This window comes from Aquarana catesbeiana, linkage group LG05, assembly GCF_042186555.1.
Source record: "Aquarana catesbeiana isolate 2022-GZ linkage group LG05, ASM4218655v1, whole genome shotgun sequence".
NCBI classification, from domain to species: domain Eukaryota; kingdom Metazoa; phylum Chordata; class Amphibia; order Anura; family Ranidae; genus Aquarana; species Aquarana catesbeiana.
In genome coordinates, this window is record NC_133328.1 from 528052480 (window position 1) to 528080443 (window position 27964).

General features: G+C 41.1%; 1 protein-coding gene, 1 long non-coding RNA gene and 1 pseudogene across 2 annotated transcripts in view; 2 read left to right on the forward strand and 1 right to left on the reverse strand.

Annotated features, from left to right (window-relative positions):
- Positions 1-6993, forward strand: part of LOC141145221 (NXPE family member 4-like) — a 114294-nt gene extending 107301 nt beyond the window's left edge. The window contains exon 8 of the mRNA XM_073631724.1: positions 6856-6993. The gene's annotated coding sequence lies outside the window, so the exon portion shown is untranslated. The remainder of the gene's footprint in view (positions 1-6855) is intronic.
- LOC141145223 (uncharacterized) lies at positions 4572-27964 on the reverse strand. The gene is made up of 3 exons (XR_012244529.1): positions 27902-27964; positions 10924-11121; positions 4572-4769 (listed from the first exon to the last, which is right to left on the reverse strand). It is a non-coding gene; the product is annotated as an uncharacterized lncRNA (long non-coding RNA).
- Positions 6602-7470, forward strand: LOC141145738 (NXPE family member 2-like; annotated as a pseudogene).

Below are 27964 nucleotides of genomic sequence, written 5' to 3' on the forward strand. Positions count from 1 at the left end.
AGAAAGCAATTTTAAATTTGTGCGTGCATATATATGATGTTGTAATTATATAGCCATCAAAGCTTCAACATCAAGCAACTGTCTCTGTGGAGTAGCAAAAAATCAATCGTACCTGGTGCATAAAAGGCAGCAACGGGGAGACACATCCTGGCATCCAAACCCTCAGGTGGATGTCAGCCATGTCACACAGGCATGCCTATATATAATCAACTCCCACCAATAGCAGACACAGCCAATAATTATCAGCTGTGCCTGGGATGGAGGGAGGAATCAGGAGCGCGTCCACATAGGCTTCCTGAGCCCTGAATGCATGCCCCCATCCCAACCGCGCATGTGTGACGTCAGCGCGGTGGAACGAGGAAGTGCACCCAGGACCCACTGACACACAGGCCTCACCGGCGGACAGCCCATGTCCGGCGGAGTGGCAAGATGGCAGCCAGCTGCAGTGAAAAGCGGCTATAGCCACCATGGAGAGTCACAACGCATTGCCAAATCTGGGCGGCTTAGTGTGCCGGGTATTAAAGCAGTCAACACCTTAAACGTCGGCTGGCATGTGATAAATGTTTAGAAATATAAATATTACAGCTAATGCTATAAACAACCAATACAAGATATAGAAAGAGAAACATGGCCCTCTAGTGGCCAGAGTTGACAATGCAACTAACAGGCAGATTAACCGGAACACAGAAAACCGGTGAACAACGTTATATATCTGTTATAAAGAAAATATATATACATGCATAGAATGAAACTATATCATGCATATAAAAATATGTATACAATAAATGAACAAAAACAGATTAAGGAGGTATCCAAACAGTATAGTAATGATACAAAATTATGAGCAAAAGAATGAGGCTACAGAGAGCTATCAAACGGGACTGGGATTACAATAAGAGGCTCACAGGGCCGCGCCCCTCATTGGCTTCAGTACTTTTTAGCGGTCCAACATCTCTCATGTTAAGTTCAGCTGTTTTCAATCTGCAAATTGATGGTATATCTTAATATGTTGTGAAAGGCAAACTATCTTCACAGACAATTTTCTGGAGACACATTTCCGGTTATGTTTCTTGTTTTAATAGCTTGATTGGAATGTTTCGCCCATGATATCTCCACCCAATATGTGAGTCCATACATCGTTCATCATTGTTGTAATATATATTATAAACAATGATGTTTATCATATCATATATCTTTTGTATATTTTGTATTTTGCTCTTTTGTTATTACTGTATTTTAGATGTATGATTGACCCTCTGATTAACATCCCTGAAGAAGGAGAGACAGATAATCTGAAACGCGTCAGCTGAATCACAATCTCAGAGTCAATCATTGTGGTGATTTTGTATTTAGCATACAGCTATTGTAACCATTACAATAGACGTTGCTGTTTCTATTGTGCTTAATAAAAATATATACCTTTTCTGCAAATTATGTCAGTGCCTTTAAAGTCCACCTAGGGGATTTTCCTTGTTGTTGGGTCAAAAACAAAATCTCTCATTGGACCAATACGTTTACAATGCAGATGTGTCATACACTCCCCCCCCCCCCCCTCTATGATATCTTTCAATATGGTATGATTTTACTGTGGAAATTTAAAGATACAGGGCCCCAAATACCAACCCATTGGCTACAAACTGACACTTTTGCACTACTAAATGGGTTAAAAACAAAATCTCTCATTGGACCAAAACGTTTACAATGCAGATGTGTCATACGCACCCCCCTCTATGATATCCTACAATACGGTATGATTTTACTGTGGAAATTTAAAGATACAGAGTCTCAAATATGAACCCATTGGCTACAAACTGACATTTTTGCAATAATTCAAAATGAGTCAGAAACAAAATCTCCCATTGGACCAAAAAGATTACAATGCAGATGTGTCATACACTCCCCCCTCTATGATATCTTACAATACAGTATGATTTTACTGTGGAAATTTAAAGATACAGGGCCCCAAATATCAACCCATTGGCTATAAACTGACATTTTCGCAATACTTCAAAATGAGTCAGAAACAAAATCTCCCATTGGACCAAAACGTATACAATGCAGATGTGACATACACACCCCCCTCGATGACATCTTACAATATGGTATGATTTTACTGTGTTAATTTAAAGATACAGGGCCCCAAATATGAACCCATTGGCTACAAACTGACATTTTCGCAATACTTCAAAATGAGTCAGAAACAAAATCTCCCATTGGACCAAAACGTTTACAATGGATATGTGTCATACACACCCCCCTTTATGATATCTTACAATACAGTACGATTTTACTGTGGAAATTTAAAGATACAGAGCCCCAAATTCCAATCCTTTGGTTACACAGTCACATTTGTCCAATACTTCTAAATGGGTCAAAAACAAAATCTCTGAGGATCTTGAAGGGGGAACCCTTACCAAAATGGAAAAAAATAACGTTTCTGGGTTAGAGAAACAAATGGAATAGCAAATCTCACCACAGGATGGGCTGTGGAGATTCCATATATAGAGCAGTGCCAACGTCCTAAATCTACAAATTCTCAAAAATACACCAAAAGGAGTGGAAAAATGGACAATCATAAAATTAAATGTAAATGTTTTATTATACAAAAAATACAAAAAACCAAAAACACCAACATGTTAAAACATTGCAATAAATTCAGGAGCAATGACTGGCATTCTCTCAGACGTAGGTCATAGCCTACAGAGGGGTATCCCTTAGAACAGGGAGAGATATAGCCCTCTGTTCAGCATAACCGACATCAAACTACTATAGCTCTACATGTTTCGCAATTGAATGCTTCTTCAGGAGCCCGTTTGAGTCACCTGCAATAGGGAAAGAGAGAGAGAGAGGACAGACAACAAAATGGTGCAAAATTGTTAATATTCACCTAAGACCTTGTTAGTAACGCGTCTCAATCATTATACATGAGCACCATGAGGAAGTCAACCAGTGGACCTGACAGCCAACAAGCATAAGGTGACAAACGTTCACATGCGGGGACGTGTCTGCTAGTAAAGCCGTAAGAGGTGTATACACCGGGAATGCAATATAATAGAAAGTCCTGGCTGCCCAGGGAAAGTTATAAACAATCATAGTAAACTTGTGGAAACACTCCATGTGTCATAAAAACAAAGAGAGAAAGAAAGACAAGGAAGAAAGGGAAGATAGGGGAGGGGAAAAAGGGGGGTGGGAAAAAAGGGGGGAAAAAAGGGGGAGGGGGGAAGGTGGAAGGGGAGGGAAAGGGGGGAGGGGGGGAGGGAAAAAGGAGGGAGGAAAATGGGAAAAGGGGAGGGGGGGAGGAAAAGGGGGGGGAAAGAAGGGGGGAACAGGGGAAGGGGAAGGAGACAAAGTAAGGAGGTAGACAGACCATGGGGGAATAGAGGGATTGATGGTGGTACAAAGACAAATGCGATTGAGCCTACCTCTAAGAGAAATTAAAACTACAAATAGCTGGGAAGTGTGTGTTGCCATAAACAACTTCCGAATAGCCAAGCTGAATAGGATAACCAATGACGTCAATTCTAGGGAGTATAGACATATATATGGTAAGACATAGTAAGATATGCTCTGTGTATATATGGACACATATATACAGAAAAAGTAATAATAATGATAGGAAGCCAATCCAAGAGATACACCAGAGCCATATAAATGTGTATATATCAAAATCTCACCTTGTGAGAGGCAATGTAGGCCCAACGAATCTTCTGGACAAAGTCACAAGCTGTGACCCCACTATCCCATCACCCAGAGGAGCGTCACCGGCAGGGATGTATTGGGATTTTAAAGTTACAAGCATAAGCAGCCTAGCAGCAGCCAAACGACAACCGTCTCTAGAGGAGAGAACATAACTCATTGTAACCAGTAAGCTCCAATGCACGGGGTGTAACCACCAAGATTAAGTATACCGTAGCCAAAGATATAGCCATAAAGAGTCTTACCAGGCAATTAGCGGTAGTGTGGATAGCGCCCAGAAACCGGAGCGTCATCTGCAAGAGTGGCGTGGTAGTAGGCTAATCTCTTAGCCTTAAATACACGCCCCAATCAGGTGTGCAGCTAGTGCATCACCTGACTCGGCCAGGCTGGGCTGCGCGTGCACCTGCACTGAACCGCGCATGCGCAGTGGCCAGAAGCCAGCTACCAAGGATGCGGATGTGCGGGAGGAGCGCAGTCCTGAAGGTAACAGGACTAGGAGCTCCCCCTAGTGGCTCAACCTCGGTACCAGCGCTAAAGGCGCTGTGCAAGGCAGATGGAAACAGCCTAAGGATGGTAAAACAGACAACGAGGTAGTGCACAACGCTCAACTAAGGGGAGAGACCCAGGCCCAAACCAGGAGCCGCAAAATCCATCCCCTGGATTGGGCGGAATGCGGCTACCTGGCCGCACATGTGATTGAGTGTGCCGGCAAGGTCCAAAGGTTAAAGTGGTGTTCCGTCCGAAATTATAATTTTTAAATAAAAATACCCCTATAATACACAAGCTTTATGTATTCTAGTAAAGTTAGTCTGTAAACTAAGGTCTGTTTTGTTAGTTTATAGCAGTAGTTTGTTGTTTTATAAACTTACAGCATGCCGTGGCCATCTTAAGTGTGGGCATCTGAAGCCAGACTGTATTTCTTCCTGGCTCTCATCCTTGCAGATCTCGCACATGCTGAGTGCAGCACAAGCAGTGTAATAGGTTTCAGGTCAGGTTTCCATAACAACGGCAGTTTCAGAGGAAGTTGCCGCCCCTTCCCAGAAGGCATTTCAAACAGGAAATGATGCGATTGGCTGCGGCCAGGGAGGAGGAAGGGAAAAATGAATACAGCAGATATACAGTAGGTGCTGAGAAAAAAAATTAAAAAATATCCAATTTGTTTACAGTGCACAGTTTGGTGAAGGATGCTGAAGAGTTGTAAAAGTGGGTGGAACTCCACTTTAACAACACCCGGGTTGTTAACAGATCACAGACCCTTCAGCTGCTGCTATTAAATGAATCAGTAAATAACTAGTATGTCTACACACCATAAGGAGGTATAGGCATTAGCAGCCCTAAACTCTTGTATCAATCCCAGAAAGATATTGATCTTAGCCCTGGTTCACACTGGTAAGTTTTGACATGCGATTTAACATGTCAAATCGCATGTCAAATTGGCAGCAATTGCCATCAATGGCACCGTCCTAATTGGTGCGACGCTGCACCGATTTCAAAAAAATTGTTTCTGTACTACTTTTTGCGATTTCGTGCTGCGATTTACATTGACATCTGCACAAATGTCTCTGAAATCGCAGCTGAAATCAGCTGAACTCGCACGGCTTCATTCCCGCAGCTCAGTGTGAACCTGGGCTTTAAAAAAATAACAATAAATGAAAAACCAGCACAATGTCCTTGTTATAAACAAGGATAGAGAAATCTCTGTAGAGTAATCAGCTGCAACAAAATAACCAACGGTGTGTGGAGGAGTGTTGAAAAATAGTAATTATAATTGATTCCTCAGAATCTTCATCCCTTCACCACACCACGTGGGACACCGCTCCCTTAAGATTTTACACTCACCAGAAATCAGGTGAAAATAAGCCTTAACCCCTTCAGCCCTGGAGCATTTGGCTGGCCAAAGACCAGAGCAGTTTTACGATTCGGAACTGCGACGCTTTAACTGACAATTGCACGGTCGTGCAACGTGGCTCCCAAACAAAATTGGCATCCTTTTTTCCTCACAAATAGAGCTTTCTTTTGGTGGTATTTTTTCACCTCTGCGGTTTCTATATTTTGCGCTATAAACAAAAAAAGAGCGACAATTTTGAAAAAAAACGCATTATTTTTTACTTTTTGCTATAATAAATATCACCCAAAAATATATAAAAAAAACTTTTTTTTTCCTCAGTTTAGGCCGATACGTATTCTTTTACATATTTTTGGTAAAAAAATTGCAATAAGCGTATATTGTTTGGTTTGCGCAAAAGTTTCTACAAAATAGGGGATAGATTCATGGCATTTTTATTAATACATTTTTTTTACTAGTAATGGCAGCGATCAGCGATTTTTATCGTGACTGCGACATTATGGCGGACACATCTGACATTTTTGGTGCTATTTTGGGACAATTCACATTTATACAGCGATCAGTGCGATTAAAAATGCACTGATTACTGTGTAAATGTGACTGGCAGTAAAGGGGTTAACCAGGAGGGGGCGCTGCAGGGGTTAAGTGTGTCCTAGGGAGTGATTCTAACTGTGGGGGTGATGGGCGATGTGTGACATGGCACTGATCACCACTCCCGATTACAGGGAGCGGTGATCAGTGTCCTGTCACTAGGCAGAATGGGGAAATGCTTGTTTACATTAGCATTTCCCCGTTCTTCTTATCTGTGAGACGATCGCGGGTATCCCCGCGGACATCACAATCTAATACTGGTGGAATTACATTAGAAGCTAAAGAGGTAGTCCGTACCATGACTCGATGACCAGAGGAGGAAGCCCGTACATTTGTGGAGTTTAAGGCTTATTTTCACCTTATTTTTGGTGAGTGTAAAATCTTAAGGGAGCGGTGTCCCACGTGGTTTGGTGAAGGGATGAAGATTCTGAAGAATTAATTATAATTACTATTTTTCAACTCTCCCCCATGCACTGTTAGTTATTTTATTGCAGCTGATTACTCTACAGAGACTTCTCTATTTTTGTTTATAATAAGGACATTGTGCTGGTTTTTCATTTATTGTTATGTGTTTAAGATCAATATCTTTCTGAGATTGATACAAGAGTTTAGCGCTGCTAATGCCTATAGCTCCTTATGGTGTTTAGACATACTTATTAACATAGTACAAAGGTAACTTAATTATGTGCATGCCCTCAATTTAAATGATTTTCTTTCCTCAGCATTGACACAATTCCACCTTTATGAAGACAATTGGGCACGTCAGATTTTCCATTTGGACCTGAAAAGGAATATGAAGATAACCTGGAAAAGGTACACCTATCCATTCATCACTACCTCATATCAGTCCTGGAAGGAGGAGCGTACTATTTCTCGAGAAATTGACCTAATTAGAGGCGATCAGCGTACTGTGATTGTACTAAATATAGGGGTACATTTTAGAGCATATCCTATTTATCACTTTATTAGACGGCTGCTTAATATATGAGGTGCTATTGAACGCCTCTTTCTTAGAAGTCCACAAACCAAAGTTATCATTAAGACTGAGAATACAGGTGAAATGAAACAAAACTTTGAAACCATGAGCGATTTTCATGCTTCTATTCATTATTCCATAATGGAAATCATTTTCACTGACCTAAATGTAGGTTTTGTCAATGGATGGGATATGACCAATGCATTTGACTCAAATGCAATCCACCCTGCAGAAACGCGTAATTAGAAAATTAGAAATGAAGTTCAAATGCTGATGACCTACATTTGTTAGGCAACTATACAAAATACAATATGTGATGATCAGTTATGTGTATTTTCATCTGTAAAGTCTTTTTGAATAAAAAGAGTTGAGAACCAAAAATGCATTTGAAAATTCTATTCAGTTGGTGTGCACATTGAGTCTTGTCCACGAGCTTGCAGCCCTGAAATTATCATTTCTCCATCCATAGGGAACAGGATTTCCTTAAGAAATGCACATTTGGGCTGATTGCCTATAAATAGTGTGACTATTTACTTCAATTATCCAATCCTGTGCAGATGAAATAAGTAATAGACATGTGCAATTCGGAAATATCCAAATTTCTGAATTTTTCAGAATATTGGGAAATCCAAAAATAGGAATGAAAATCCGAAATAATAACTTACTAATAATAACTTAACTTAAATTATAGGTATTGGAATTTCCTTTAAAATTTGGCTGTTAGTGAACGTAACGAAATTATCCGTAATAACGAATGGCGTATTTAAATGAATGGAATGTAACAAATTAATAATAAATAACAGTAATATTAATAAAAAATATATTATTATTATTTTTTTCCGTTCCATTTGTTTCAAATAATTTGTAACTTCAGATAAATTTGTATTTGTTACGTTCACTAACAGCCAAATTTGAAAAGAAAATACCAATACCTATAATTTAATAGTTATTATTAGTTAGTTATTATTTAGAATTTTTGGATTTTCAGATTTTCCTTTCTTAATTTCGAATTTAAAAATTTCCAAAAAAAACAAAATGAATGAAACGAAAACTAACACATTTTTCGGCAATGTCTAATAACTAAACAGACATTTTCTTTTCACATTGTTGGATAACTGAAGTTAATCTACATAAGCTATTGTGTGAATCTTCTCAACTTCTTCAGTAAACAAGCCTCATGAAATTCTGGAAAGGGGGATTAGAGATAGTTATGTAATTGAACTTCAGTTGTGATATCCAAGAAAGTAGTATCTGCTGTATATCAGTGATGGTCAACGTAAAATATACAGTGGGCCTCAAACGAGGCCCATTGCACGTCCATGTGGCCATGCTATAGCTTAGATTTGTACTCTTCCCATGCTGTAAAGAATCCACAAAATTTCCGGCCATGAGTGGCCCTGCATTCACCACCTGGCTTGGTAAAAGTAGATTTACAAGTTAACTGAGCCAGATGGAAAATTACTGGCTGTTATGTCCAGGATGAAGTGTATTTATTGCCCAGATTTTAATCAAGTAGACCAGTGTTTTTCAATCTGTGTTCAGTCAAGGCACCCTTTATAATTTTGCACAATTCTGGGGCACAGCAGTCTGAGTGCTCGTTCACACCAGGAAAAATGTCATAAATGTCATCATCACACCAAGGATTCCTCAGAAGGGACCAAAGCTTTTTCACATGGTACACATATGGCAAAGTTTCAGAGCCACGCAGGGCCCCTTCGTCGGGCCCACGCTTGGATTAGATCACACCAGGAGGTGCATCCAATCGCACATACTTTTTTGCACGTTCCGTTACATTTTTTAATGAGCTGCTCTATGCATATGAAAAGTGTGCCGGCATGATTTTTAAAATTGCGCAGCACCAAAAGACATAGTATTATGGTACCATGCGTTTTAGCAGGTGCAAGTGTATGGCCACGCAAACCGTAATACAAAAACTAAGACCCCATGGACATTACCCACCATCCTTGGACAGACCATCTCCCCAAGCACCAAAGGCAAAAGTCTTGGAGTCATCTTTGACGCAGAGATGTCGATGGATGCACAAATAGGTTCAGTAGTCAGTGGCTCTCACCATCTTCTCCGCCTACTACGTTGACTCATCCCGTTCATTCCAGAAGAGGACAAAGCAGCAGTAGTCGGAACAATCATCAATTCCCTACTTGACTTCGCAAACTTCCTCTACATAGGACTACCTAAATACCAGATTGCTCGCTTACAAGTCATCCAAAACACGGCAGCAGGACTAGTAATGGGAAAAAACCTTGGGAATCCATCTCCGCATCACTGAGGAGCCAATACTGGCTAACCGTAAAGGATCGGATCACATTCAAGACCCTCTGCCTCACCCACAAATGCACACAAGGAAACGCTCCGCGATACCTATGCAAGAAAATAAAACACTACACTCCTAATCGCAGTCTACGATCAACGAACCAAAACCTCCTCCTCGTTCCCAAGTCCAGGTACAAATCAAAGGGAGAATGAAGATTCGCAGTCCAAGGACCACAGCTATGGAATGCTCTATTATTATTATTATACAGGATTTATATAGCGCCGACAGTTTACGCAGCACTTTACAACATTAAGGCAGACAGTACAAGTACAATACAATTCAATACAAGAGGCATCAGAGGGCCCTGCTCGTTTGAGCTTATGCTCTACCCACTAACATCCGCATGGAAGAAAACCATCGGGCCTTCAGAAAAAAACTCAAGACTCACCTCTTCTAAGAAGCAGGACAACTCAGGACAGATCAAGCGCCTTGAAGCAATTCAGTTCGCATTGTAGCGCTATACAAATTCTTCATTCATTCATTCATTCATGCACATTTGCTAGATGTGCCAGGATGTCATTAAATTTACACCTCTGCAAAAGGCAGCGCATTTTTTACGGTATGGGAAAAGACGTAATTTCACACCTGTTGCTGCACTGCACCTGGTGTGAGCAAGCCCCAAAATGTACTCTGCGAGGCAGAGATCAGTGGTCTGTAGGTTGTAAACTTACAAATCCCCCCCCCCAATTCCCCCTCCTCGCACAACCCCCATTCAAATCCCCCCTCCAAGCACACCCCCCCACACCCGCTCCCAAATCCCCCACTTAGCACATTCCCAAATCCCCCACCTAGCAAATCCCCCTTTCTCCTAGTACAAATTCTGTCCCTACATTAGTGACAGCAGCAGAGAGGAGGAGAGAGCCAGGAGCCGGGAGGGGGTTGTGCTTTCTATAACCCCCACACACCCCTTAGCTCCTCTCCTTCCTGTACATTTTTATCTGTGGGATCCTCTGTTAACTATTTACTAGATCAAGATTGCTTATAAATTTAAATTGGACTGTGTATGGGACTTTTACTTAGTCACTTCATACTTCATGTGTGTGACATTTTGGACTTTATTTAGGACTTATTTTTATGTGCATTATTGTATTTTCTTTTGCTGTCTCTTATTTATGTTTAGGTTTGTAGCATGACAACAAGGAAAATCCCCTAGGTGGACTTTAAAGGCATTGGCATAATTATGCCTAAGGTATATATTTTTATTAAGCACAATAAAAACAACAACATCTATTGGAACGGTTATAATAGCTGTATGCTAAATACAAAATGACCACAATGATTGACTCTGAGATTGTGATTCACCCGACGCGTCTCAAAGTATCTGTGTCTCCTTCTTCAGGGATGTTAATCAGAGGGTCAATCATACATCTAAAATATAGTAATAACAAAGGCTCAAAATACAAACTATACAAAATATGATATGATAAACATCATTGTTTATAAACATATATTGCAACAATGATGAACAATGTATGGACTCACATATTGGGTGGAGATACCATGGGCGAAAGATTCCAATCAAGCTATTAAAAACAAGAAACATAACCAGAAATGTGTCTCCAGAAAACTGCCTGTGAAGATAGTTTGCCTTTCGCAACATATTAAGATATACCATCAATTTGCAGATTGAAAACAGCCGAACTTAACATGAGAGTACTGAAGCCAATGAGGGGCGCAGCCCTGTAATTAAAAAGTAATGAATTATAATAAATTATAGTAAAGGACAAATTGAGTAACAAAGCCTGCATCATTCCTATAAAGGAATTTGCAAGGGCTGTGCAAAAAAAACACATGCAAAATTATTACTCAAATAATATAAAAATGATGCAAGAATGTAAACACATGTATATAAAATACACAAGATACTGTGTATACATATATGTCCTACCAGCACTCAACAATGAAAGACAATTGTTGAAGATGAGAAAAAACACTGTAAGGTTGGTATCACACAAAGATAGTAAATGCATGACAAACAAGCACTTATGTGTACATGTATACACATATACACAAGGTGTATCAATATGATTTTATAGTACTGGGGGACTGTGGATATAAATAGTGTAGCACTAATATTGAACAGAATCTCAAAAAGCATAATATCCAACTATGACCACCATAGATCTAACAAGTACTACCATAGAGGTTTCAGATGAATGTATATTCACCTCTAAGGAAATCTAAAAACTAATAAAAGCTCAGATTCCAATGGTGATGTCTGTACATTCCATAGCTAAATCAAATGGGACAATAGGCAGAAAAACAACAAAGAGAATATATATATGGCCATTTGATTCATAACTCTATATATTCTAAATGGTACTGGAAAGAGTCTCTATAAGTGTCTAATTTATATAGAAGCTGTAGAAGTCCAAAATGGGTGATGATATCCCCACGTCACATAGAATAAAAAGAGATGGTAGACACTGATGGAGGCTTACCGGAACCGTTGGACTCACAGAGATATATATCCCTTGAGTCAGAAAAGCTTGTGTTGCCACCGGGCAATGTAGTGAGATGTCACGCTAGACCAATACGGAATCCGGATGCTGTGTCCAAAGCTCCTATCAGACTTCTTCCGTGCTTGACCAAATTTCGTAGTGGCTCATAGAAAGTAAAAAAGGGGGCCACATAGTGTAATACCGTTTAAAAGAAATAAAATTTATTGTGGTAGAAAACTTACATGTTCCATGATAAAAAAGCGCTTGAATTAAAATTAATGGCAGGCAGTGGAGTCTCCCGACGCGTTTCGTCTCATTAGACTTCCTCTGGGGTACTCTACCACCGCTGCCATACTTACTTATATACCCACCAAGACCCCCTTTGATGAGAATCCGGCATGTGCCCCTTGTTTACTCGCACTTCTGGGTGTCGCCAAAATGGCGGCCCCGCGTGCGTTCCAAGCCTCTTTCTGATGGCTTCTATGCGTTCCAATCATCTCTTGTGGGGAAATGGGGAACCAAAATGTCAATTTGTTGTTAAAATATTAAATCATATGAACAATAAATGCCGCCGGTGCTGGAAAAAAGTAGGAAATAGTACTCTATTATGGAGAAAGACAACCGGATCACCATCCGGAAGTGGTTAAAGCCGGATGCCCACTCATCATGACACGTTCGAACTCTGCTTCCGCCCATATGAAGCGCAAGCTAGACGGCCGTTCGCCGTATGCGTGTCACGCCTCAGTGTGGCGGACGGCGTGGCGCGATGTCGTCATTGGCAGTCCGCTCCTCAACGCATGCGTACCACGTCTCAATATGACGGAGAACGCAATGTCGTCATTGGCGGTACCCTTTAACAACACGCGTACCATTTGTATAGTGGTGTTCTATTTATAGAATGCATGATATGTATTTAAGGTGATAACAAAAAATTTGTGTTAAATCAAAAAAAGGGTTTTTTTGCTATAGGACTAATCCTAATCTAGCATAAAGGTGTGGCCATCGAAATAAAAGTGCAAAAAGAAAAAGAAAGAATTTGATAATGAAATCATACACTAACAAATGGTAATGTGTCAACATTATCCAAAACAGATGTATACGATATACCTAAATGTGTACACTACGTTGAAATATCAATAACATCAGCCCCGTGGATGCGATTGATATGTGCGATGTGAATTAAGAGAAGTGGGCTAAGATTTTCAAACAATGGAATGATGTTATACATAAAACATCTCCCCGACTCTTGTTTAATTTAATTTATAGGTCATAAATAAGGGTGTGTGAATGAGCCATGTGCAATGTGAACTAAGGGAGGGATTTGGGGCCAATGGACTAATGTTAAATATGCAACCATCTCCCAGATTTATAAGTCTTAAATATGTGAATGTAGCAATCCTGTAAATTGTGAGAACACAGAAAAAAAGGGGGGGGGAGGGAGGGTTATAGGCCCAGGACGGATTCTCAGTAGGGGGTCCATATTACACAATTAATTACACCCAAGAATTATAAAATATACATCCAAAAAGAATATATTTCGTGTGAATTATACACCCAAAAGTATTTGTACATAAATATAGATAATCGTACATGTAGTATATGATCATCAACTCACACGTATTAACAAACCTTGAAGTTAATTAATATTTCAAAAAATAAATAGAATATAAGCCATTCCCTATCATCTAGAATATAATCTAATTGGAGCTTCCCTATCCTCTAAAATATAATCTAATTGGAACTTCATTGTGACTGGCCTTGCATCCAGAGCTAGATATAGTCGTGTTCATTCTACGACTCATTGATAAAGGCGTTGTTGTCTAGATCCACATTCATACCCCTTGGATGTAAAGACTGTAACTCATGGATCCAGAACGTTTCTAAACGAGAAACGCCTCTAGTTAACGCCCCACCTCTCCATGGGGGGGTATATTTATCGATTATCATAAATAGTGAGCCGGTGGGGTCACTATTATGAACCTCTTTATAGTGTCTCGGGACACTATGTTTTGAGTCTCGACTTTTGATGAGGCTGATGTGTTCACTCACTCTTTTCGTAAAGGTCCTAGTTGTACGACCTACATATTGTTTGCCACATGGGCAAACAATTAAGTACACGACATATCTAGTGTTGCATGTGCAAAAAGGTTTAACAGTATACCTCTTCCCTGTGGTTGTCGACACAAATTCAGTTAATTTTCTTTTTATTGGTATGTTGTGTCGACACACAACACACTTTTTGCAGGGGTAAAACCCCGTCCAGTCGTGAAAGAAAGAAGGACGTGATGGAGGATTAATAATGTTGGGTGCTACTCGTCCCTGTAGGGATGGTGCTCCTCTAAAGATGATCCTGGCTTGTTCTGGCAATATTTTTCCCAAGACATTGTCCTGTTTCAGTACTCCCCAATGTTTTCTTATGATACTCTTGAGCTGTTTATGTTGTATTGAGTATGTAGTTGACAATGCCCATTTATAAGTGTTATCTGGGTCTCTTTCGTGTTTAGTTAATAGAAGAGTGTTTCTATCTATGTTGGTCACTCTCCGAAGCTCGGTATCAAGATCTGCTTGGTTGTACCCTTTATCTAAGAATCTCTGTTTTAAGACTTCAGCTTGTGAGATAAACGTATCCACATCAGTACAATTCCTACGAAGCCTTAAAAATTGGCTCCGAGGCACTGCGTTGAGCCAGGAGCTGTGATGACAACTGTCTCTGGGGATAAAACTGTTCCGGTCTGTTGACTTAAAGTAGGTATTAAACTTAAATTGACCGTCTACAATTTTGATCTCTAAATCTAAAAAATGTATCCCCGTTTTGCTGGCTTCATAGGTAAGGGAGATCCCTCTGTTATTCGCATTCAGATCCTCAAAAAAGTTGGCTAGAGTTTCAAAGGTGCCACTCCATAGGAGGAGGATGTCGTCTATATATCTTGCCCACAACACCAATGATGTGGTGTGGTGGGCATAGACGACATCCTCCTCCCACTTGGCCATAAAGAGGTTCGCAAGGCTTGGAGCAAACTTTGCTCCCATGGCTACACCGCGTTGTTGAAGATAGTAGAGGTGATTAAACCAAAAGTAGTTGTGTCCCGTTGCGAACTCTAGGAGTTCTATCACATAATCACTCTGAAAAGATGCTAGGGATTGTTCTTGGTTTAAAAAATGCCTAACTGCTTCTATACCTCTTTGATGTGGTATGCATGTATACAGAGATGCTACATCACAATGAAGTTCCAATTAGATTATATTTTAGAGGATAGGGAAGCTCCAATTAGATTATATTCTAGATGATAGGGAATGGCTTATATTCTATTTATTTTTTGAAATATTAATTAACTTCAAGGTTTGTTAATACGTGTGAGTTGATGATCATATGCTACATGTACGATTATCTATATTTATGTACAAATACTTTTGGGTGTATAATTCACACGAAATATATTCTTTTTGGATGTATATTTTATAATTCTTAGGTGTAATTAATTGTGTAATATGGACCCCCTACTGAGAATCCGTCCTGGGCCTATAACCCCCCCCCCCCCCTTTTTTTCTGTGTTCTCACAATTTACAGGATTGCTACATTCACATATTTAAGACTTATAAATCTGGGAGATGGTTGCATATTTAACATTAGTCCACTGGCCCCAAATCCCTCCCTTAGTTCACATTGCACATGGCTCATTCACACACCCTTATTTATGACCTATAAATTAAATTAAACAAGAGTCGGGGAGATGTTTTATGTATAACATCATTCTATTGTTTGAAAATCTTAGCCCACTTCTCTTAATTCACATCGCACATATCAATCGCATCCACGGGGCTGATGTTATTGATATTTCAACGTAGTGTACACATTTAGGTATATCGTATACATCTGTTTTGGATAATGTTGACACATTACCATTTGTTAGTGTATGATTTCATTATCAAATTCTTTCTTTTTCTTTTTGCACTTTTATTTCGATAGCCACACCTTTATGCTAGATTAGGATTAGTCCTATAGCAAAAAAACCCTTTTTTTGATTTAACACAAATTTTTTGTTAAAAAAGGAGAGGAAGGGTGGGAAGGGGATGGGGGGAGGGGATGGGGAGCAGGGAGAACAGGGAAAGGGAAGGGGAAGGGGAAGTCTGGGTACCGACCCTCCTCAAGGGGTGGGATTTTAAGGGAAAATTGGCTGAGTTGTGTAGGTGAACATAATAAGCAATCAGCTAAAACAACTATATTTATTGAAAAACAATATAAAAAAGTGTATACAATACATAAGTAGACATATAATTAGTTATCCAGTAGTGACATCAACGATTAATGCGTGACTAGAGCCAACATGTTTCGCAAAATGGGAATTCGCTTCATCAGGGCTAGACACGATGCAATTAATGCATTTACACTGTGTGAACAAGAAATTGTCTTAGATCATAAAGTAACTTAACATCTCTTAACAAATACCAAAAATGACATACAATCGCTCACCTACTATAATTGCAGGACTAAGTTAAAATCACCATTCAATAGACAGCAACTGCGCAGCCGGCCGGTATGAAATGTCACTGGGTGCCAGATCCCAGAAAACAGTGCCTGTAGGAGAATTGGGCCATGCATTCAGGGGGTTAAACGCAGGAACCGCTGCTGAAAATTCAGAATAGTATATCTATCAGAAAACACCACGGGTGATTGGTAAGTCAAGCTATACTACCAATGGTTAATAATTACCAGATTGGTTATACAAAGAATCAATCAAAAATATCAAAAATATACATGGTGCCTTATATTGTATATGAAATAATATCGCTAATGCAGGGGCCCAGCGCAGCGTTACCTTTGGACTTAAGTGTACGTATAAATATACATATCCCCACAGGGCAAGGCAAGCAATACATGACAGCTAGCTAAAAAGTCAAGAGCAAACAAAATAAGTGTATCCCCCAGTGTACAACCGGATAACCGGTGCGATAATAAAAGAATATAATATCTAAGACGAATAAACTCACCATTGGAAGTAAGAAGGCGAGGGGGGAAGCCAGAACTAATGCCCGCAAGAATGTTTGAATGATGGAGTATACGGGCGTCCGCCCGTTCAGGATGGATGGCCGCAAGATGTGTCTAACAGACAGCATCAGCGCCTCCATCTTTAAATGCTATGGACCTACCGGAAGCAATAAGGTCAAGATGACCTCCGGCATTGCTTCCGGTCCGGGTGTCCCTGCCATGGTGCGCGCGCACCCTGCAGAGAGAACGCGAGTGCGTTCCACCTAGAATGGTGCGCGCGCATTGCCGACAGCGCGCAAATGGCGTCATGGGCAGCTGGGGGTGGAATGAAGAAAGGCTCCACCCCCTAGGCAGGGACATCCGAATCCTCCCACACAAATGCCAACATACCCGGCCAATTGCGGAGGTGCCAAGGAATGGTGCAGAACAACAAAAGAAAAATAACAAATAATGAAAAATAAAAAATATATACATGTCGGTCAATAGGACCGAATATCTTACAGTGGTCATGTAAATATACTTTAACAATGACAGAACAGCAGAAAAACAGAAAAGTAGGAGGATTTATTGTTAACTGCATGGAAAAAAGATTTTTGTTAAAGAGATATCACCCATACAGGTTTTGGTCAGTTTATTGTGCAGTTATGTCATATAAGGGAGATAGTGATAGGTAGTGGACCTGACTGATAAGGAGTCATTTAGAAAATCTTAATTACGATAGTAAAGTAAACCTAAAGTAATTATTTCTGAGCTCCAAGAGTGGATAGTTATATATTCCATAGATATATATAGTGTTATATATCTAGGGGGCAAGTACGGGTAAGTACCAGCTTTATTGTACCAACAAATGACAAAACAGTGGAGCAGAAATGAATGTCACATTCATAGTTCCAGTTGGAGTTTAGTCAGGTGAAAATTATTAACACAAAATCTCACAATAAAAAATATATGAACATGCTCGGTCTTGGTATGGGTGTATGAAATTATAAGAAGGGGTTGAATGTGAGTGCCGTGTTGAGGCCAGGTGGACTGGTTGCCCGTTGATTATATATCCACCTGGCCTCACGCTGCAGAATCGTTTTGTCCACATTCCCACCCCTCTCTGACTCAGGTATGACCTCTAAGGCAAAGAACGACACAAAATTAGGGTCGTAGCTATGTCGGAGGCCCACATGTTTACAGATGGGTGTATACAGTAACCCTGCATCCAAATAGTACAAATGGTCCTGTATTCTTTTAGCGAATGGGCGCTTAGTTTTCCCTATATAGAAGGCACCACAGCGGCACATGGCTAGATATACAATGCCCGCTGTGGTGCAATCAGCGTATCCTTTAGGTTTGTGAAGGCCTCCTCTCGGGAGGGGACAACTCCGGCCCTCCCTAATCCATGGGCAAAATTGACATTGTCCACACCTAAACGTGCCACTACCACCCTCTGCTCCTGCCGGTGGTCTTGAGGATTGTAGATGGCTATGGACGATCGCATCTCTAATGGAACGTGGTCTCCTATAAGTAATTTGTGGCACGCTAGCCACGTATTTCGAGATGACCGGGTCCTCAGATAGGAAATGCCAGTTGTTGCCAATGAGGCTCCGTATCTCCTGTTGTTGTGATGTAAAAGTAGTAATTAATTTAGTGGTGGGGTGTGAATCTTTCACCTTCTGTTTGAAAATGAGAGATTCACGTGAGTTGAGTTTGGCCCTTTGATAGGCTCTTTTAAGAACTTTTTTGCTGTACCCTCGTTTGAGTAGACGATCATATAGGGCCTGCGCCTCTCGCTCAAAGTCCTCGTCTCTAGTGCAATTTCGTCGGGTTCGGAGGTACTGACTGTAGGGTATGCTATTGATTAAAGTGCGGGGGTGGGAGCTAGTAAAATGCAGAATAGTATTACCCGCCGTCTCCTTTCTATATAGTGTAGTAAAAATAGAGCCATCATCTCTGAGGACCAGGCGTAGGTCCAGAAATGAAATAGTCGTTGTATCACATTGCATAGTAAACTTAAGATTGAACTTATTGTGTGAAAGGAGTTCCATAAAGCTTCTAAGTAGCTCCATTGTCCCCGTCCATATGAGGAGGACATCGTCGATGTACCTCCGCCACAAGAGAATATGGCAGAGGTACATCGCCGTCCCCTCATCCGAAAAAAGATGGCGTTCCCAACCCCCCAGGTACAGGTTGGCATACGATGGGGCACACGAAGTCCCCATCGCTACCCCCTGTACCTGGAGGTAGGTCACGCCATCAAAAAGAAAAATATTATTGGTAAGTATGTGTTCCAACAGCTCCAATACAAATTGGCACATATCCCAGCTGTCCGTGTCTCGTTCCTTGAGAAATTCGGCAACCGTTGCAACCCCCAACTTATGTGGTATACTTGAATAGAGGGCTTCTATATCAATGGCTACCAGGATCGTACCTGAGGGTACCGTGAGACCCTCAAGGATCTTTAGTAGTTCCAACGTGTCCTTGAGGTAGGATGGTAAACTTGTGACGTGTGGGCGCATATAGTCATCCACAAACTGGCTCGCAGTCTCTGTGTGGCTTCCTATTCCCGAGACGATTGGACGTCCAGGGGGCTTAGATAGATTCTTGTGGACCTTGGGCAATGAATAAAAGGTCGGTGTTATCGGCCATTTAACCTCGAGGAACTCACGTGTATCTCCATCAATCAGGCCTTGGGAAAATGCTCGATTAATGATAGACACATAGTAAGATCTAGCTTCATTCAGTTTCTGGGGTTCAATCTGCTGGTACCATTCATGATTCTCAAGGATGTTTAAGCACATTGTGATATAATTTTCTTTATTCATCACCACCACGTTCCCTCCTTTATCCGACGGTTTAATCACTAGTTCATCTCTTCTCATTAAGTTTGCCAAAGCCAATCGTTGTGCTGACGACAGATTCCTAGACTTGGATTCTGCAAAATGTATAGTTTCTATTTGTTTTGTGGTCTGTTTCAGGAAGGCCCATACAGCTGGGCATGTCTGGAGGTTTGGGAATTTTTTGGATTTGTTTTTGTATTTTGATGGTCTTATAGGTATTTTGGGGCCTATTTCCTCATCCTCCGACGAGGAACTTTCCGAGTTCCCGTATCCCTCATTTTCATCCAGCAGTTGAATTAGTGTTTTCAGAGCCCTAAAATCTTGTACCTTGAATCCCTTAAATGGGTCTTCCTCTTTATTTAGCATTCTGCCTTTATCGGTATCAAATATGTACTTATATGTAAGATTTCTAGCGAACATATGTAGATCTTTTACAAGAGTGAATTTGTCAATTTGTTGTGAAGGGCAAAAACTGAGTCCTAGCCTAAGAACGTCCCTCTCAGTTAATGTGAGTTGGTATGAGGATAGATTGATAATATCTAGTCCCGTCCCAATGTTGGCTGTTTTATCACAAACGAGTCCATCTTTCCGCTGCGTTGGGCCACTGGGGTGGCCGGGGGGTTGGGGGCGTTCCCTAAAGGGACTACGCCCGAATTGATATTACGGCCCTGGGAGGTTTTGGGTACGGCTCCCAGTTCCCGTTGGGAGTCTGCTCCCGTATTATCCGGCAGGGGTAGTAGTATATTAGTTCCTAGACCCGATATGTCCGGGGCCCCCTCTGCTTGATCTTGATATTGATTGCTCGGGGGATGTTTACGGGGGGACATCATCCGTCTTTTCTGTGACCCTCCATTGTTTTGATGTTCGTGGCTATTGCCTCGTTTCGGTAATCGTCCCCTACCATGTGAGCCCCGTGTCGTTTTAGGTGGTTGTTTGTAAGATGAGACGGAAGATGATGATATTGAGGCATCTGAGTCAGATTTATATGATGTTTTCATATTTTTGTAATTGTGGTTATTATTTGATCGAGGAAATTTTCCTTGTCTGTTGTGATGGCCTCTGGGCCATCGATATGCATATCCTCCTGAGAAAGCAAGTTTATCTTTGTAAAGCTTATTTTCCTTTTTCATAACTATATCTTTATTGTAATTTTCTAGATATTGCATCAGTTCATTTTCCCTTCTTTGAAAATCAGCATTTAATGCGATTTGGTGTCCGTTTGTTTTTAATACCTCAATTTCCTTATCAAGATCACTTAGCTCTATGCTATATTTCTTTTTGAGCATTTTAATGAGGTCTGCGGAACAGCTATTCAAGTTCTGTTCCCATTCCTCTTTGAATTGGGGATCGGTCACCTCAAAGGAGGGGAATATCTGGATTCTCAATCCCTGGGGACAGATTCTCTCACCCAGGTACCGGTCAAAAAAGCGAATATGCCATCCAAGATTAGATTTTTTCTCCATTAGTCTTTTCAATTTAAGGAAATAAACATCTAGATTGACCTCTATTTGTGTGTGGGGAATGCATGTGCTTTGTATGTTATCCAGGAACTGATCCCAGTTAGTTCCCAGAAATTGGGACATCATAGAAAGGTACTAAGTAGTAAGTACTTTTTTGAAAAGGTCGGGCTGTGATATACACCCAAAGGGTTACCTGGGTCAGATTCGTATAGATAAAAGAAGAACAGCGAAAAGAAGAAGTCCCTAACGGGGAAGAAGTGAGAAGACAAGAAGGTATACCATGCAGTACAAAATTATACAAATAAACAAACAGTAAGCAATCAAAAATCAAATTACAGTATGAATAAAAAACAGTCCCATAGTAGTCCCTATCCAGCAAATACAGGTTCTTCACCTAATTAGAATATGTGCAATAGAGGCAGGATAATTTGGGCTACATAGGAAACAACTCAATTCGGGCGTAGTCCCTTTAGGGAACGCCCCCAACCCCCCGGCCACCCCAGTGGCCCAACGCAGCGGAAAGATGGACTCGTTTGTGATAAAACAGCCAACATTGGGACGGGACTAGATATTATCAATCTATCCTCATACCAACTCACATTAACTGAGAGGGACGTTCTTAGGCTAGGACTCAGTTTTTGCCCTTCACAACAAATTGACAAATTCACTCTTGTAAAAGATCTACATATGTTCGCTAGAAATCTTACATATAAGTACATATTTGATACCGATAAAGGCAGAATGCTAAATAAAGAGGAAGACCCATTTAAGGGATTCAAGGTACAAGATTTTAGGGCTCTGAAAACACTAATTCAACTGCTGGATGAAAATGAGGGATACGGGAACTCGGAAAGTTCCTCGTCGGAGGATGAGGAAATAGGCCCCAAAATACCTATAAGACCATCAAAATACAAAAACAAATCCAAAAAATTCCCAAACCTCCAGACATGCCCAGCTGTATGGGCCTTCCTGAAACAGACCACAAAACAAATAGAAACTATACATTTTGCAGAATCCAAGTCTAGGAATCTGTCGTCAGCACAACGATTGGCTTTGGCAAACTTAATGAGAAGAGATGAACTAGTGATTAAACCGTCGGATAAAGGAGGGAACGTGGTGGTGATGAATAAAGAAAATTATATCACAATGTGCTTAAACATCCTTGAGAATCATGAATGGTACCAGCAGATTGAACCCCAGAAACTGAATGAAGCTAGATCTTACTATGTGTCTATCATTAATCGAGCATTTTCCCAAGGCCTGATTGATGGAGATACACGTGAGTTCCTCGAGGTTAAATGGCCGATAACACCGACCTTTTATTCATTGCCCAAGGTCCACAAGAATCTATCTAAGCCCCCTGGACGTCCAATCGTCTCGGGAATAGGAAGCCACACAGAGACTGCGAGCCAGTTTGTGGATGACTATATGCGCCCACACGTCACAAGTTTACCATCCTACCTCAAGGACACGTTGGAACTACTAAAGATCCTTGAGGGTCTCACGGTACCCTCAGGTACGATCCTGGTAGCCATTGATATAGAAGCCCTCTATTCAAGTATACCACATAAGTTGGGGGTTGCAACGGTTGCCGAATTTCTCAAGGAACGAGACACGGACAGCTGGGATATGTGCCAATTTGTATTGGAGCTGTTGGAACACATACTTACCAATAATATTTTTCTTTTTGATGGCGTGACCTACCTCCAGGTACAGGGGGTAGCGATGGGGACTTCGTGTGCCCCATCGTATGCCAACCTGTACCTGGGGGGTTGGGAACGCCATCTTTTTTCGGATGAGGGGACGGCGATGTACCTCTGCCATATTCTCTTGTGGCGGAGGTACATCGACGATGTCCTCCTCATATGGACGGGGACAATGGAGCTACTTAGAAGCTTTATGGAACTCCTTTCACACAATAAGTTCAATCTTAAGTTTACTATGCAATGTGATACAACGACTATTTCATTTCTGGACCTACGCCTGGTCCTCAGAGATGATGGCTCTATTTTTACTACACTATATAGAAAGGAGACGGCGGGTAATACTATTCTGCATTTTACTAGCTCCCACCCCCGCACTTTAATCAATAGCATACCCTACAGTCAGTACCTCCGAACCCGACGAAATTGCACTAGAGACGAGGACTTTGAGCGAGAGGCGCAGGCCCTATATGATCGTCTACTCAAACGAGGGTACAGCAAAAAAGTTCTTAAAAGAGCCTATCAAAGGGCCAAACTCAACTCACGTGAATCTCTCATTTTCAAACAGAAGGTGAAAGATTCACACCCCACCACTAAATTAATTACTACTTTTACATCACAACAACAGGAGATACGGAGCCTCATTGGCAACAACTGGCATTTCCTATCTGAGGACCCGGTCATCTCGAAATACGTGGCTAGCGTGCCACAAATTACTTATAGGAGACCACGTTCCATTAGAGATGCGATCGTCCATAGCCATCTACAATCCTCAAGACCACCGGCAGGAGCAGAGGGTGGTAGTGGCACGTTTAGGTGTGGACAATGTCAATTTTGCCCATGGATTAGGGAGGGCCGGAGTTGTCCCCTCCCGAGAGGAGGCCTTCACAAACCTAAAGGATACGCTGATTGCACCACAGCGGGCATTGTATATCTAGCCATGTGCCGCTGTGGTGCCTTCTATATAGGGAAAACTAAGCGCCCATTCGCTAAAAGAATACAGGACCATTTGTACTATTTGGATGCAGGGTTACTGTATACACCCATCTGTAAACATGTGGGCCTCCGACATAGCTACGACCCTAATTTTGTGTCGTTCTTTGCCTTAGAGGTCATACCTGAGTCAGAGAGGGGTGGGAATGTGGACAAAACGATTCTGCAGCGTGAGGCCAGGTGGATATATAATCAACGGGCAACCAGTCCACCTGGCCTCAACACGGCACTCACATTCAACCCCTTCTTATAATTTCATACACCCATACCAAGACCGAGCATGTTCATATATTTTTTATTGTGAGATTTTGTGTTAATAATTTTCACCTGACTAAACTCCAACTGGAACTATGAATGTGACATTCATTTCTGCTCCACTGTTTTGTCATTTGTTGGTACAATAAAGCTGGTACTTACCCGTACTTGCCCCCTAGATATATAACACTATATATATCTATGGAATATATAACTATCCACTCTTGGAGCTCAGAAATAATTACTTTAGGTTTACTTTACTATCGTAATTAAGATTTTCTAAATGACTCCTTATCAGTCAGGTCCACTACCTATCACTATCTCCCTTATATGACATAACTGCACAATAAACTGACCAAAACCTGTATGGGTGATATCTCTTTAACAAAAATCTTTTTTCCATGCAGTTAACAATAAATCCTCCTACTTTTCTGTTTTTCTGCTGTTCTGTCATTGTTAAAGTATATTTACATGACCACTGTAAGATATTCGGTCCTATTGACCGACATGTATATATTTTTTATTTTTCATTATTTGTTATTTTTCTTTTGTTGTTCTGCACCATTCCTTGGCACCTCCGCAATTGGCCGGGTATGTTGGCATTTGTGTGGGAGGATTCGGATGTCCCTGCCTAGGGGGTGGAGCCTTTCTTCATTCCACCCCCAGCTGCCCATGACGCCATTTGCGCGCTGTCGGCAATGCGCGCGCACCATTCTAGGTGGAACGCACTCGCGTTCTCTCTGCAGGGTGCGCGCGCACCATGGCAGGGACACCCGGACCGGAAGCAATGCCGGAGGTCATCTTGACCTTATTGCTTCCGGTAGGTCCATAGCATTTAAAGATGGAGGCGCTGATGCTGTCTGTTAGACACATCTTGCGGCCATCCATCCTGAACGGGCGGACGCCCGTATACTCCATCATTCAAACATTCTTGCGGGCATTAGTTCTGGCTTCCCCCCTCGCCTTCTTACTTCCAATGGTGAGTTTATTCGTCTTAGATATTATATTCTTTTATTATCGCACCGGTTATCCGGTTGTACACTGGGGGATACACTTATTTTGTTTGCTCTTGACTTTTTAGCTAGCTGTCATGTATTGCTTGCCTTGCCCTGTGGGGATATGTATATTTATACGTACACTTAAGTCCAAAGGTAACGCTGCGCTGGGCCCCTGCATTAGCGATATTATTTCATATACAATATAAGGCACCATGTATATTTTTGATATTTTTGATTGATTCTTTGTATAACCAATCTGGTAATTATTAACCATTGGTAGTATAGCTTGACTTACCAATCACCCGTGGTGTTTTCTGATAGATATACTATTCTGAATTTTCAGCAGCGGTTCCTGCGTTTAACCCCCTGAATGCATGGCCCAATTCTCCTACAGGCACTGTTTTCTGGGATCTGGCACCCAGTGACATTTCATACCGGCCGGCTGCGCAGTTGCTGTCTATTGAATGGTGATTTTAACTTAGTCCTGCAATTATAGTAGGTGAGCGATTGTATGTCATTTTTGGTATTTGTTAAGAGATGTTAAGTTACTTTATGATCTAAGACAATTTCTTGTTCACACAGTGTAAATGCATTAATTGCATCGTGTCTAGCCCTGATGAAGCGAATTCCCATTTTGCGAAACATGTTGGCTCTAGTCACGCATTAATCGTTGATGTCACTACTGGATAACTAATTATATGTCTACTTATGTATTGTATACACTTTTTTATATTGTTTTTCAATAAATATAGTTGTTTTAGCTGATTGCTTATTATGTTCACCTACACAACTCAGCCAATTTTCCCTTAAAATCCCACCCCTTGAGGAGGGTCGGTACCCAGACTTCCCCTTCCCCTTCCCTTTCCCTGTTCTCCCTGCTCCCCATCCCCTCCCCCCATCCCCTTCCCACCCTTCCTCTCCTTTTTTACATTACTGTTTCTAGGGATGGAAAATCATCTGAGTTGTTTCCTATGTAGCCCAAATTATCCTGCCTCTATTGCACAAATTTTTTGTTATCACCTTAAATACATATCATGCATTCTATAAATAGAACACCAATATACAAATGGTACGCGTGTTGTTAAAGGGTACCGCCAATGACGACATTGCGTTCTCCGTCATATTGAGACGTGGTACGCATGCGTTGAGGAGCGGACTGTCAATGACGACATCGCGCCACGCCGTCCGCCACACTGAGGCGTGACACGCATACGGCGAACGGCCGTCTAGCTTGCGCTTCATATGGGCGGAAGCAGAATTCGAACGTGTCATGACGAGTGGGCATCCGGCTTTAACCACTTCCGGATGGTGATCCGGTTGTCTTTCTCCATAATAGAGTACTATTTCCTACTTTTTTCCAGCACCGGCGGCATTTATTGTTCATATGATTTAATATTTTAACAACAAATTGACATTTTGGTTCCCCATTTCCCCACAAGAGATGATTGGAACGCATAGAAGCCATCAGAAAGAGGCTTGGAACGCACGCGGGGCCGCCATTTTGGCGACACCCGGAAGTGCGAGTAAACAAGGGGCACATGCCGGATTCTCATCAAAGGGGGTCTTGGTGGGTATATAAGTAAGTATGGCAGCAGTGGTAGAGTACCCCAGAGGAAGTCTAATGAGACGAAACGCGTCGGGAGACTCCACTGCCTGCCATTAATTTTAATTCAAGCGCTTTTTTATCATGGAACATGTAAGTTTTCTACCACAATAAATTTTATTTCTTTTAAACGGTATTACACTATGTGGCCCCCTTTTTTACTTTCTATGAGCCACTACGAAATTTGGTCAAGCACGGAAGAAGTCTGATAGGAGCTTTGGACACAGCATCCGGATTCCGTATTGGTCTAGCGTGACATCTCACTACATTGCCCGGTGGCAACACAAGCTTTTCTGACTCAAGGGATATATATCTCTGTGAGTCCAACGGTTCCGGTAAGCCTCCATCAGTGTCTACCATCTCTTTTTATTCTATGTGACGTGGGGATATCATCACCCATTTTGGACTTCTACAGCTTCTATATAAATTAGACACTTATAGAGACTCTTTCCAGTACCATTTAGAATATATAGAGTTATGAATCAAATGGCCATATATATATTCTCTTTGTTGTTTTTCTGCCTACTGTCCCATTTGATTTAGCTATGGAATGTACAGACATCACCATTGGAATCTGAGCTTTTATTGGTTTTTAGATTTCCTTAGAGGTGAATATACATTCATCTGAAACCTCTATGGTAGTACTTGTTAGATCTATGGTGGTCATAGTTGGATATTATGCTTTTTGAGATTCTGTTCAATATTAGCGCTACACTATTTATATCCATATTCCTTACAAATTTCCTTTTTGTGTGTGAGCTGCTTTGACAGAGCAAGCGCGGTGTTTCTTGATTTTATTCATTTTCACTGTAGTACTGGGGGACTGTATTGATTGTTGGGCCATCATTAACAATAACATAAAGGATTATTAAGACAGATTAAAAAAGATGTAAATCCGTAGTATAAGTAAATTATAATATTATCCAACCATAAAAACATGTTTGGAACGTGTATAGAGTGTACAGCTAACCTGTATGGATAGCTCACTGAATGGTAATAAAACATGTGATTAGGCCTTAGTGTTATTAAAGTATATCAATAATTATAGTCCTCCATAGAAGCAACGTTATTGATGACCAAGATAGAAAGCAATTTTAAGTTTGTGCGTGCATATATATGATGTTGTAATTATATAGCCATCAAAGCTTCAACATCAAGGAACTGTCTCTGTGGAGTAGCAAAAAATCAATTGTACCTGGTGCATAAAAGGCAGCAACGTGGAGACACATCCTGGCATCCAAACCCTCAGGTGGATGTC